Here is a 15,429-nt window from a genome sequence, read left to right on the forward strand (position 1 = left end):
CCGGATCACATGATCATCAAAGCTGCTCCCAACTGGTCACATGGCTGGCAAACCACACCCACAAACAGCCACGCCCCCAGTGTGGTAGTAAAATTTTTTGCAGCCCTTCACTGGTCACATCCCTCATAACTATAATCGGAAACTGAGAATCTTCTTTTAATTCCCCAAAAAGTGCACTTAAATACTCAAACAAGTTGTATGAAAGCCACATAAGAGATGCAGGTCACAATTTGGGGTCATGAAATTGAAGCTAATGCTGGCAACATTTTACCAGCCGCCTCATCTGAAGCTACTCAAGCCAGACTGCAAACCAGGAACAATTTTGATGCAAGATGGTACAGAAAATAATTCCAGATAACTAGGCAATCGAACCAAGCCACCAATACTTGAATAACATTGGATAGAGTTTAATAATTTTCATGTCACCTACCATTCTCATTCTACTTGCAGAGCTTAGCCCAGCCTGCAACAGATGAAGTGTACAAGGAACCAATATTCTAAATCTGTTCATTTCTTTGAAATAAGAACACTTAAGAGAAACTAGGAATGTAAGTGCATTGTTTAATGTCCCCAATGAGTTGTACATTTTTATCATACTTGTAATCTCAGGTACCAAGGTACTTCACACATTTCAATGAATATATGTGAAAATAATTTTTCTGACCAAATTTCTTATCACAAAATCCAGGAATCTTTCTAGTAAACATGATACCTAATTTCTCTGGCGATTCTCAGTCATCTAGGTTATGATTGTCTCAAAGGTGCTTTTTAAAAAAAAGGCAACTGGACTATGTTATTTTCCTTGAGGGATAAATGTTTTTACCTTTTAAGAAGAAGACATTTTATTTGTCCATCCAAGAAGCATCATCAATTCTGACTGGATAGTGGGGAGATGGAAGGATTAGTTCTGACCATCCTTCATCCCACTCACCATCCAATCAGAATTGATGAAGCTTCTTAGATGAGAAGTGAAAGATCTTCCTCAAGGGAAAAACAGTCCAGTTGCCTTTAGGGGAAAAAGCACCTTTGAGATGGTATAAAGTCAAACATACTATTTAATCCCGTGTAATTTTCAAACAGTACTAAAATATAATTGATTATAACTTTATTTATTTATATGTGTGTGTGTGTCATGTTTTTTTGCTGAATTTGAAAATTAAGGGAGACTAGGATAGATCTATTTTGGCCTTATTTTGGCCTAATCAGCTAGCCATACCCACTGGGACTTGAACCTGCAACCTTTGCCTTGTAAGGCAGAGAATTATCCTCTAGGCTAGAGTATCCAATCCCTTTAGCTTATTTATTTATTGGATTTGTATGCCGCCCCTCTCCGTGGACTCGGAGAGGGGTGAACCTGTATTGAGAATCAGTTTGGGGTAGTGGTTAAGGCACTAGGCTAAAATACTAGTCTCACTTTGCACATGAAATGAGTTGGAACAATTTTAAGAAAGTATTCCCACAGCCCTACGAAGTGGTGCAGTGGCAAACCACTTCTGAAAATGTTGCCCCCCAAAAAAAAAAAAAAAAAAAAAACCTGTAGGGCAGGGGTCTCCAAACTTGGCAACTTTAAGACTTGTGGACTTCAACTCCCAGAATTCTCCAGCCAGCATTCTGAAGTCCACAAGTCTTAAAGTTGCCAAGTTTGGAGACCTGCTGTAGGGGCTCAACAGTTGCTGAGAGTCAACACAAAGGCACACCAAAAATAACACCAAACCCTTGTGTTACTTTAAAATAATGAATGGCTATTTTAAAATTAAATTATTCTCCTAATTGGTACAGATTATATAGTTTATATGGAAAATAATAATTGTTTAGAATTAAAATGTTATGTTGAAAGTTCAAATGTCTGCAAGAAAAATCTGGGGCCGCTAAACAAAGTAGGGAAAAAACCCATTGATTTTCAACCTGACACATTTTTTCTTATATGATAAATTACAGCTGTGGATGATTTAGTAATATAATTAACTGGAGAGGATTAATTTAATTTGTGGTATTAAAAATTATCAGGAGAATGATAACAAGTGATCCTTAACTCCTGTAAAGCTAGATAGGAAACAAAAAAAAATACAGTGCTCTATTAAAAGTTTTATCTAGTGTTCAGAAACAGATACAGTATTAAAAAGCAATTTTAAAAAGAGTCAGACAGATTGAGATTTAGCCATACTTCTTGCTGAGAATGAGTGTGTGTGTGCTTTTCCGTCTAGTTGAAGAGGTTAAATACCAATGTTAATTTTGGCTAACACATTATCAGAAGCCTAATTAATCCACTTGCATATCTCTCAACTTTTGGGATCTTGTATTACACCTGACAAGATGATAAAAAAATGGAACTATTCAGATAAATTACAGTAGTGAAATCTTTTAGAAGAATATACAGTGATGCCTCTACTTAAGAACTTAATTCGTTCCGTGACCAGGTTCTTAAGTAGAAACGTTCTTAAGTAGAAGCAATTTTTCCCATAGGAATCAATGTAAAAGCAAATAATGTGTGCAAACCCATTAGGAAAGAAATAAAAGCTCAGAATTTGGGTGGGAGGAGGTGGAAGAAGAAGAGGAGGAGGAGAGTTGCTGCTGAAGGAAGAAGGTGAGGTGCGGGGAATCAAAAAAATCCAAAACTTTAAGGCTTAAAAAAGAAAAAGAGGGACTCTGAGGCGGCGAGGAGGAGCATGCATCTCCAATATACCTGCGCGAGGCTGCCTCCTATACTTTGCCTCCCATACACTGGCTGCTGTTGCTGCTACCTGCTACCTCTTCCTTCCCTTGCTGAAGGGCTCCCCTCTCCTCTAGCTCGCTTGGTAGCCGGCGTCTTTCCTTCGCTGTGGTGACTCCTCGGCTGCCCAGAGCGAAAGAAGCGTTTATTCCCTGTCCAAGCACCCAGAGAAAGGAAAATGCTTCGTTCACTCTGGACTGCCAAAGCCTCCTTAAGCACCATGAAAAGGCTCCTCTGGCAGCCCAGAAAAGCCCCAGATGGCTAGGTTTAAAGGGGGAATGGCAGGAAACTGGCCGGGCCTTCGTGCCGCTCTCAAATTTCCTGGGAGATTTTTCCGGGCTCGGGTTCTAAAGAAGAGGCAAAAAAACCTTGAACACCTGGTTCTTATGTAGAAAAGTTCTTAAGTAGAGGCGATCTTAAGTAGAGATGCCTTTACATTTAAAAAGTGGGAAAATATTACCAATCCATTTACAAGCAAATTTATTTCTTCTTTAAAAAATAGCAAAATAATATTACAATATAAGATATTGTACAATATTCATTCAAAATGGAAAGTTAATGGATGTAACCCTGTGTCAGAAAGCCTAACGGTCTAGTGCTAAAGATCATATAGATCAGTGATGGCGAACCTATGGCACGCTATGGCATATAAGTGGCACGCGTAGCCATATCTGAGGGCATGCAAGGTGTTGTCCTATGTCAGCTCCAGCATGCATGTACTGATTTTCAGTCTTTTGGGCCATTTTTGCTCTCCCCAGGCTTCATTTCATTTATTAGATTTCTAAGCTGCCCAACTCCTTCCAGACTGGGCAGCGTACAACGATTAAAAGCAATAAAAAAAAACAATTAAAACCCTTAAAATAAAATTCTTTCCTTCTTGGCCAGAGCTGGATGGTATTGTTCAACGGCCCCAGGCCTGCCGGCAAAGCCAGATCTTCACAGCTTTCTGGAAGGCTAGGAGGGTGGAGGCAGTAGGGATCTCCGAGGGCAGTTAGTTCTAGAGAGCTGGAGCCGCCACAGAGAAGGCCCCGCCAGCCGACACTGTCTAGTTGACGGGACCCGGGCAAGAGCAATCCTGTGAGCCCTAATCAGTTGCTGGGAAGTATGTGGCAGAAGACGGTCCCGTAAGTAGTCTGACCCTAAGCCAGTGATGGCGATCCTATGGCACGGATGCAGCATTTGGCACACAGAGTAATATCTGCTGGCATGCAAGCCGTTGCCCTAGCTCAGCTCCAACGTTCATGTGTGTGCCAGCCAGCTAATTTTTAGAGGCTCTGAGAGGGCATTTTTGGCTTCCAGAGAGCCTCCAGGGGGATAAGGAAGGACATTATTGCCCTCCCTTGGCTCCAGAGAAACCTTTGGAGCCTTGAGACGGCGAAATACAAGCCCAGTGGGTCCAACAGAAGTTGGGAAACAGGCCGTTTCCAGCCTCCAGAGGGCCCCGGGGTGTGGGGGAAGCTATTTTGGCCCTCCCCAGGAATTGAATTATGGGTGTGGGCACTTGTGCATGTGCGATAAATTGCACACGCTCTTTCGGCACCCAAGGAAAAAAAGGTTCACCATCACTGTCGTATAGGGTTTTTTAAGTTAACTTAAATATTAGATTTGTTCATATTGTTTCACTGTTGTTGTTAGCCACCCCGAGTCTACAGAGAGGGGCAGCATACAAATCTAATAAATAAATAAATATCAGTTCAGAAAAGCGACTGTCCAATCTCTTCTTAAAAACCTCCAGTGACGGAGCCCCCACAATGTCTGAAGGCAAGCTGTTCCGCTGGTTAAATGCTTTCACTGTTAGGAAGTTTTTCCTTAATTCCAGGTTTCTTCTTTAAGGTTATAGAAACCACTTCCCTGCATTCTATAAACGTTGCTAACTTTAAATAGCTACATTGGAATACATTTAATAAATTAACAGAAATAATATTTTTTAGATATTCTACTAGTCACGTTATTAAAAGCAATTAAAATAAAAGAGATCGATTATTCTTTAGCCGGAATAATATTCAACTTCAGTGGATAAATCAATGTTACAACTCAGAAGGATTGGTTTTTCTCTTCAAGCCAACCAGTTCATTGTGGAAGGCTAAAATCTGTTGAGTAAAAAGAAATACAGTGGTACCTCATCTTACGAACGCCTCTTCTAACGAACTTTTCAAGATACGAACCCGGTGTTTAAGATTTTTTTGCCTCTTCTGCCGAACTATTTTCACCTTACGAACCCAAGCAGCTGCTGCTGGGATGAAGGGGTTTCTTTTTTCCCCCTTTTTTGAAGAAAGAAAAGGGAGGGGCTGCTTGGAGTAGGAAAGATTTTGCAGAGAACAACGTGCTTGCAAAGGCACTGAAACGGTGTCTTTTTAAGAAAGAAAAGGGAGGGGCAGCTTGGAGGAAAGATTTTGCAGAGAACAAGGTGCTTGCAAAGGCACTGAAACGGTGTCTTTTTAAGAAAGAAAAGGGAGGGGCAGCTTGGAGGAAAGATTTTGCAGAGAACAAGGTGCTTGCAAAGGCACTGAAACGGTGTCTTTTTAAGAAAGAAAAGGGAGGGGCGCCCCCCTTGCCTTTCTTCCTTCCCACTCACCCTTTAGCCTAGCCTTGCTTCTTCCACCCGCCACCTTTAGAAGCTCCTCCCTGCCCTCCGTTCGCCTCCCTTCTAAAGTTTGGGATTTTCCCGAAGGATTTGCACGCATTATTTGCTTTTACATTGATTCCTATGGGAAACATTGTTTCATCTTACGAACTTTTCACCTTACGAACCTCCTCCTGGAACCAATTAAGTTCGTATGATGAGGTACCACTGTATTAAACACGTGTAGGTTCTTTGGGCTGCCAAGAGGTTGAGCCCTGTTTTCTTGGCTCTCAGAACTTACGTATTGTGCATATCGGAGCCTGCATACAATGCTACCCTGCAGTTAATCCAGGCTCACAATTATCCCTCCACTTCTTTTGTTTTTTGTGCATATTGAAGGCCTCCAATGAAAAAGAACTCTCTCCTCATCAATCTTAGGAGGACTGCCTCTATGATTGACCTACAGTTGAAAGCTAAAATGAGGTTTGGTTGGCAGCCTATTATTAGAACTGAATTAGTTATTTGAGGCGCTGGCTGAATAGTATCCAGATGGTTAATAACCTCATGTTACTTATTGGGAGACTTTGAATAAATTTCACTTTTTAGAACCAATTCATTTTTGGTTGTTTTAACAATTTTATATCTTCCATAATTGTTCTGCCTGACTGGGCTCAGGCAATGCGTAACAGTTCAAGGAAAAGAAATCAAACACACACGTGCTCTTCTAATCAGCAAACTTGTATTAAAAGCAAACAAAGACAACCTGCAAGAAGCAGAAACGTTTCAGGAGTCCTTTGAATCTTTGGAGCAAACAGCAAGTCCCAAAGGTTTCACCTCCCACGTGCTTGAAAAAGCTGGGTTGAAAACTCCAAAGGCACGGAACAGAAACTTCAGAGCAGGAACCACAAAATAACACAGATAAACAGCCACAGTTTGCCTTGTGTCTCTGTTCCCTTTTATACCTTTAGCCCTCATTAAGGGAACCACACCCAGCCCTCAGTATAAGAACCACACCCAGCCCAGGTGCTACTTTGATGACCTGTAATAATCCTTCAATTGATCCCTCCTTTGCATAGCTCTTCGGCTACGCATGTCTATGAATTGGTCTGCAGAGGAATCCAAGGACGAAAGACTGAGTGACTGCATGCCAAATCCCCTGGGCTGTCTGCTGAGTCCTGCGAACCAGTGGCCTCATCCTCCTGGCTGTCTGCCACGTCTTCCTGGCTGTCAGCCAGGCTTTCGCACTCACTTTGTGCCGCATCTCTCCCATCTGTGGGAGCAACGGCTGGCCGGCCCAAGCCCAAACACAACACATAATATTACCCATCCTGCTCCCAGATGGAAAAAACCCTTGCCCTTGGTGTTTCAGGGTAAGAAAGAAATAAGTGTTGCATAGCTAAGTTCAAAATACTTCAAATGTTCTGGGGAATAGAAAGACACTAGTGGGTAGTATGGTATGGCAGAATATACTTTGTCAGATCTACGAATGAGCTGGTAAACTAATTCCCTCCAATTAGTTTGTGTAACAATTCACACATGTTCCACTTAGAATTTACCACTAGCATGCAGAATCCTCTCCTAGCTTTCCTTTTTAAGACCTCATTCCCTGTTTCTGGAGTGGCAGACTAGGGAACTTGCTGCTTTTGCCATTACAACATTATTGTACAGTGTTCCCTCAATTTTCGCAGGGGATGCGTTCCGAGACTGCCCGCGAAAGTCAAATTTCCATGAAGTAGAGATTCGGAAGTAAATACACTATTTTTGGCTATGAACTGTATCACAAGCCTTCCCTTAACACTTTAAACCCCTAAATTACAATTTCCCATTCCCTTCGCAACCATTTAGATTATCACTCACCATGTTTATTTATTAAAGTTTATTTTAAAAAATATTTATTAAAGGTGGACGAAAGTTTGGCGATGACAGGTGACGTCATTGGGCGGGAAAAACCGTGGTATAGGGAAAAAACCGCAAAGTATTTTTTAATTAATATTTTTGAAAAACCGTGGTATAGACCTTTCGCGAAGTTCGAACCCGCGAAAATCGAGGGAACACTATATTGCAAAGTCTTCCCCTTTTCGGGGGCTGCACAATGTCAAAATGCAGGTAGAAAAGGGGAGGGATTTGAATTGCAATACCACAAGGAGGCTGTCAGTCTGATTCCCCTGTTTCCCTTCCCTAAGGGGCTACTGCTACCGTAGTGAATTCTTATCCCTAATGTACTTCATATTAATTTATTTTACAACTTAAAATTAAGATAGGTTTCTCTGTGTTTTGTAATGTGAAAATCCATCCTATATGACTATCCAAATATAACAGAACTAAAGCTATAGTGGGGAGGTATTAAGATTTGTAGTTCAGCAGCATCTCGAATACCACACAATAATTTTTGTGATACATAATTAGAACTCAAATCCCCAGGGCCCTGTAAGATTTCCTGCAGCTCTTAGAACCTTCTCCTCCATCAATTAACTAGGGGGGGGGGGAAACTGTAGGAAGAAAAATCCAGCTCTTAAGATGGGAGAAAAGTGTTAGAAATAAAATGGAGACTGACTGGCTCCAAGGAAAGAAGGTTTATTTGGTTTCCTGAAACTTCAGTGACAACAGCAATGTTTCTGAGGTGGCTGACCCCTCTGCTGGATGAATGGATGAATTTTAATAGGGCTCTGGGATTTGGGGACTGAGACGCTTTAGGGCAGGCCTGTCAAACTGACAATCCAAGAGCCGGATACATCACATATGACGTCTACCCCGGCTCCACAAAGGCAAAAAAAGACACAATCCATCCAGCCCATGATGTGATTGAGGTTCTGGAAGCAAAATTTCGCTTGAACATATGTTCACCCACCAGAGCCGCAGAGCTATGCACACTTAGCCGTACTGGTAGGAGCCCACCACTGTTCCTATCATTGTGAAGTTGGTAACTTGGAAAATGTTATATTTTTCTTTTTTCTTTTAATTTTCTTTTATTTATTTGTGGTTTTTTTACAAATATGACACACAAGAAAAAAGAAAAAACATACATAAAGACATACACCTACAACATTTGGGAAATGAAAGTTTCCCCACTTTTTGGATGTCTGATCAGAGAATTTTACTTCTTTTACATAATATTAATTTTTTCAATTCTTTTATTCGACGTGTTGCTTTGCATAGATTTTTATGTATTGCTTTATTGCTTTTTCTTTAGCCAATCATAAAAGTTTGCCCATGTTTTATAGTAATCTGATTCTTCTTTTCCCTCTAATCTTTTGGATAGCCTGTCTATCTCCGCACAATCTAGTATCTTTTTAATTATTATATTTTCTTCCAGTAGTTTGTCTATTTTCCACTGTTGGGCATATACTATTCTGGCAGCTGTTAATATATATTTAACTAGGTATCTTACCTCTTTTTCTAATTTTTTTATTAAAAATACCCAATAAATATAATTCTGGTTTTTTTCAATTTCTTCATTTACTATTTCTTTTAACCAATTTGTTATTTTATTCCCATTTTTTTTTGCCTGTGTGCATGTCCACCATTGGTGGTAGAATGTGCCTCTTTCTTTTTTACACTTCCAGCATATTGGAGAGGTTTTTGGGAACATTTTTGATAGTCTTTCTGGCGATAAGTGCCACCTGTAAAACATTTTTAATTGGTTTTCCTTGAATGCCGTCAATTTTGTCATCCGCCAATTGTTAATCCATAATTTTTCCCATTTTTCTAATTCAATTGTGTAGCCAAAATTCATTCCCCAGCTTATCATATTCTCTTTTACAATTTCCACTTCTGTCTCATAACGAATCAAAAATTTATATATTTTACCGATTAATTTTTCATCATTCTTTAATAGTGTCCTGTCCAATTCATTGTGAGGTTGGTAACTTGGGAAATGTTATATTTTTCATTGGTTCATCAGAACTAAAACCCAAAGAAAAGTCTAAAAACTTCTCCACAAACCGGTTGAAAATAAAATAATCTTAGTCTCCTTGCCTTCTCTGAAAAAGATAAAATGAAATATCTTCAATTCTGGCTGAATCACATGATGATAGCAATGGCTATATCTCTTAGTCTCATATACTGAATCATAGTGCTTTACAGCAGTCTCTGAGTGATTTACAATGTCAACATTTTTAGATGTATTTTTTTTGGGGGGGGGGTGTTCCTAGATTTTTAATTAGTTAATTGGATTATATTATGTAGTGTATATTTTATATGTTGAGAGCCGCCCCGAGTCCTCGGAGAAGGGCAGCATAGCAATCCAATGAATAATAAATAATAAATAAACAATCATATTGCCCCCAACAATCTGAGTCCTCATTTTACTGACCTTGGAAGACATGATCGAAACATTTAAATATGTCAAAGGGTTAAATAAGGTCCAGGAGGGAAGTGTTTTTAATAGGAAAATGAACACAAGAACAAGGGGGCACAATCTGAAGTTAGTTGGGGGAAAGATCAAAAGCAACGTGAGAAAATATTATTTTACTGAAAGAGTAGTAGATCCTTGGAACAAACTTCCAGCAGACGTGGTTGGTAAATCCACAATAACTGAATTTAAACATGCCTGGGATAAACATAGATCCATCCTAAAATAAAATACAGGAAATAGTATAAGGGCAGACTGGATGGACCATGAGATCTTTTTCTGCCGTCTTCTATGTTTCTGTTTAGGGCTGAGTCAACCTTGAGCCCTGTCAGGATCAAACTCCAGCCTGTGGAAGTTGTCTGCAATATTGCATTCTAACCCACTGTGCCACCAGGGCTGCATGATATTAACTAGCTGGGTAATACAACATCTGCAGGCAAACAACTGAGCGCATTCAGCACTAATGATTCCCCAATTCTTCATTCCTATCATCCTTTTCCTTCCACTTAGGACTGTATGACTTTAACTTGTTGCTTGTATCCTAAGATTTTTATTAATATTGATTTTTTCTTCATTGCTTATTTGACTGCTATGACAATCATTAAGTGTTGTACCACATGATTCTTGACAAATCTATATTTTCTTTTATGTACGCTGAGAGCATATGCACCAAGACAAATTCCTTGTCCAATAAAATTCTATTCTGTTCTGTTCAACTCTGAGCTACATACTGGAATTATGAAATATTTTGATCTGAAGGAATGTGGCCTAAGAGAATACAATTTAACATAGGAAATCTTCCTGAATGTTATTTGTTAGTCTAATTTAATCAGAAATATCTATTTGATACTAAGATATCCCACGAAAGGTCCTCGCCATCGGTGAAAAAGTACAATGCTGATAAAAAGAGCATTTATATGCGTTTCTAATGAATAAATTTGGAGTGGTCTCTGCTGGTAAAAAGTTTTTTGGGCAGAACTAGTAATTAGAGCCTCAACTCTTCTTCATTTCTTTCTATTTGAGTTTAGAGCTGTTAAAGTAGTGACATCTGGTGGACACTTCATATAGTTTACAATTTTATTATTTTGTAAAGTCCCATGATACCGAGAAAAGATGATTAGTACAAAATAAATAGACTTAATCTCTATGAATTAATTTAGCCAAGTTTCTAGAACAGTGTTTCCCAACCTTGGCAACTTGAAGATATTTGGACTTCAACTCCCAGAATTCCCCAGCCAGCATTCGCTGGCTGGGGAATTCTGGGAATTGAAGTCCAAATACTGTATCTTCAAGTTGCCAAGGTTGGGAAACAATGGTCTAGAAGCAGTAAGAGTTTGGATGGGGAAGAACGGGCTTCAATTCAACACTGGCAAAATGGAGAAATTATGGGGTTTTGGCTCCCCTGACCCCCTTAGAAATTCCATCCTTGACTCTGGATGGGGTGGCACTTTTTTGGACTGAGTTAGTGCACAATTTGGGAGGACGCTTGGACTCATGGTCCTGCTTGAGGAGGACGTAGAAGCCACTATTATGAGGGTCAAAAAAATATTGAAGAAATGGGGTTGAACCAGTAAATAAAAGATTCTAAAGGAGGGACAACATGAAATGTGAATGCCAAAAAATAAAATAATGTCAAAAAAAATAGTGGCAGATAATTGTATAGTTACCGCAGGCCTGTTTTGGTCCCAGTAGAATCTGCCGACGAAGTCTCCTCTGACCAAGGAAGCGTGAGTGACAGGGAAGAGGGGAGTTTGGCAGACAGCCCAGGAGGAGATCAGTCATCTGTACCATCCCTGGATTCTGAACAAGAATTAATGACACATTCACGCATGCGTAGATTGATGCATAGGAGACAACAACTGAAGGATTATTACAAGAGAAAATGAGGCCACCTGTGGTTGGGTGGGGCTGCTGTAATTAGTGCTACAGATAAAAGTGCAGCCTGGTGTTTTAGCCTCATGGCAGTTTATCTGATTCATTGTTTCGTCAAGATCGTGGTTTTTTGCTGTTCAGGATTGTGTGTGTAGACTCTCTGGACTTTAGAATTGGACTCAATTTCCCAACTATTGGGTGAGCAATTGGATTGCATTTCACCTGTGCCTTCTGTGTACCAGAAAATCCCTTTGGCATTTAAAAAGGGAGCTGTTTCTGTTTTTCTGTTTATAAAAACTTTTGGGTTTTCCTTTTATCATCTCAGCCACCAAAATATATTACATTAGATTTTAGCATGAATAATTATATACTTATATTAATGTGTCCTGTGTGTAATGGAGTACTGTATTATACTATTTTTCTTTAATTTCACAGAAAATAGGGATGGGAAGTAATAATTACCTTGGTATTGTTCAATAGGAATAAATATCTACATTACTCCGAGAGCTGCATTGGCTACCGATTGGTCTCCAGACACAATTTAAAGTGTTGGCCATGACCTATAAAACCCTGCATGGCTTAGGGCGAGGTTACTTATGGGACCGTCTTCTGCCTCACAAATACCAGCAACCTCACAAATACCAGCAACCGGCTGAAGGCGGGATGTCTGGTCACCTTATTTATAACAGGAGTTTTAGATAAATTTAGATAATTGAGATTTTAGACAAATTGGATTTTCGTGGGGGATGCGTTCCGAGACCGCCTGCGAAAGTCGAATTTCCGCAAAATAGAGATGCGGAAGTAAATACACTATTTTTGGCTATGAACAGTATCCCAAGCCTTCCCTTAACATTTTAAACCCCTAAATTACAATTTCCCATTCCCTTAGCAACCATTTAGATTATTACTCACCATGTTTATTTATTAAAGTTTATTTTAAAAAATGTTTTTTAAAGGCGGACGAAAGTTTGGCAATGACATATGACATCATCGGGCGGGAAAAACCGTGGTATAGGGGGGGGAAACGCGAAGTATTTTTTAATTAATATTTTTGAAAAACCGTGGTATAGACATTTCGCAAAGTTCGAACCCACGAAATTCGAGGGAACACTGTATTGCGGTTTTTAGATAAATTTAGACTGTTTTAATCACTGGGTTTCTTATATGTTTTTGTATTGTTTCTGTTGTAAGCTGCCCTGAGTCTGCGGAGAAGGGTGACATAGAAATCTAAGTAATAAATAGACCGACAGACAGACAGATAAATTTGCTAATACTTTAATCCCCTCTTTAGACTGATTGCGTGTCAAACAAGGTTCATATTTTAAAGCAGCAATATCACATATGAAGGGATCTAATTTTGAACCCTCTGGAAGATAGAATATATAGCAGTTCGACCTGCTGTCACCATCTCCCCTGTGCTTTAAATTTGGTTTTTCACTCCACGTAGAAATGAATCCACCAATGTCATATCTGTGACGTGCTGCAAACTCTATAAACCCTCACTTCCATGCAGCTGTGAAAAAAATCATTTTTTGCTAGTGATATTGAAGAGTCCAGGGACAAGGCTTAAATAAGACGGTTCCTTTATTCAGCTCTTCAAGACAAGTGACTATCAGCGGGAACACGTCTGGCTTTACCTGGAGAGCAGCCGCTCTTTTATACTTTTGCGGCTCCCGCCAAAAGAGAGCAGTCAGCGTCTGAGCCAATCAGGCGCGACTTCCGATTTTGCACAGACAGCGTTTTTTCATGGAACCAACTATTTACATAGGATTCAACAGATATGTCATTGTGTTTCACTACTATGCTGTTGACTGGAAGGGGAGGGAATCTATTGTCAGATTTCTGGATTAGAGCTTTTTTTTCACAAGTTGTGGATTTATTTTGTAGCACATTTAAAAGCTCTTTTTTCCTCTGGCTCTTCACAATCATGTTTTATACAGACGAGCATTTACCACTTGTGTGTTATTTTTCCATCAGCTACCAGGCTATTGTTGCTGCAGTTTAAAGCATTTTTAGATAGTTAAGCCTTTGTATCCCATTTCAAAATCAGCTTTCTTTCTACAGCCTGAAATAATTCAAAGTAAGCAAAATTGCACTGACTAAATGCTAGGGATCCAAAAGTAGGTTTTTAACTCTCGTCACTGATTTTCTTCTCAGGGGGCTACAAGTATCTCTTTATAAATGGGATTAAAATATATTTTCCCTCGAATGTTTTTCCCCCTTGGAATTTCATGAATGCTGCCTTTTTTGTACAAATTCATTATTTATGAGGGTATCAAGCCAATTATTAGGTACAACAGAAAGAAATCTGCTAAAATTGGCTGGGATACTCAGCTCAATTGCAAGTATACATTATTCAAAGATTTATTGAGAAGTTCCATAAAATGTGTTCCCAAATAAATCCTCAGCATTTACATGATCTAGCAAATTTAGTAAAGCTATGCAAGTCTAAATATAGTCAAACTTCTCCTAATGTGATGTTTTTCAATAATGATGTCTCTAACAGTCCCATAACGCCATACAGTAGCAATCAAACTACAGTATATTTAAAAGACAGCAGTTGTTGGAAGCTGATTGAGTTATTGAGCGGATAGGAGACCACTGGGAATTTTAAGCATGTATCCAAGGAGTAGATTTCTTCTGGGATGTTCTCCCTGGTTTCTACCAAAAGGGGTCGTGTCCACAAGTACGCATAAACCTTAATGAATCAGTTAAACAAGCCATTATGGTTTCATTCACTCAAGTTGTTAAACCTAATAGAATTCACATAAACCAAACATAAATCAGATTATGCTTAGGTTAATGTATGATACTGTACAAGTAAAAGTGTCCTTAAGTAGGTTTGCATTTTTATTTATGCTTCTGTGCTTTCTATAGACAATGGCTCCATTAGAAGTGCCACAATGTGAGGCACTTCCACCCCATGTCCAGTCAACGAAGCAGTGGAAGTGATGTGCCGGTGCCTGGAGGCTGTTGGGGCCTGGATGGGTGTCAACAAACTCAAACTCAACCCAGACAAGACGGAGTGGCTGTGGGTCTTGCCTCCCAAGGACAATTCCATCTGTCCATCCATTACCCTGGGGGGAGAATCATTGACCCCCTCAGAGAGGGTTCGCAACTTAGGCGTCCTCCTCGATCCACAGCTCACATTAGAGAAACACCTTTCAGCTGTGGCGAGGGGGGTGTTCGCCCAGGTTCGCCTGGTGCACCAGTTGCGACCCTATTTGGACCGGGAGTCACTGCTCACATTCACTCATGCCCTCATCACCTCGAGGCTCGACTACTGTAACGCTCTCTACATGGGGCTACCTTTGAAAAGTGTTTGGAAACTTCAGATCGTGCAGAATGCAGCTGCGAGAGCAATCATGGGCTTTCCCAAATATGCCCATGTTACACCAACACTCCGCAGTCTGCATTGGTTGCCGATCAGTTTCCAGTCACAATTCAAAGTGTTGGTTATGACCTATAAAGCCCTTCATGGCACCGGACCAGATTACCTCAGGGACCACCTTCTGCTGCACGAATCCCAGCGACCGGTTAGGTCCCACAGAGTGGGTCTTCTCCTGGTCCCGTCAACCAAACAATGTCGCTTGGCGGGACCCAGGGGAAGAGCCTTCTCTGTGGCGGCCCTGGCCCTCTGGAACCAACTCCCCCCAGAGATTAGAATTGCCCCCACCCTCCTTGCCTTTCGTAAGCTGCTTAAAACCCACCTCTGCCGCCAGGCATAGGGGAATTGAGATACACTTTCCACCTAGGCCTTTACAATTTTATGCATGGTATGTCTGTATGTATGATTGGTTTTTATATAATGGGTTTTTAACTGTTTTTAGTATTGGATTATTGTCATATACTGTTTTATTACTGTTGTTAGTCGCCCCGAGTCTGCAGAGAGGGGCGGCATACAAATAAATAAATAAATAAATAAACAAACAA

This window comes from Erythrolamprus reginae, chromosome 1 (assembly GCF_031021105.1).
Source record: "Erythrolamprus reginae isolate rEryReg1 chromosome 1, rEryReg1.hap1, whole genome shotgun sequence".
NCBI classification, from domain to species: domain Eukaryota; kingdom Metazoa; phylum Chordata; class Lepidosauria; order Squamata; family Dipsadidae; genus Erythrolamprus; species Erythrolamprus reginae.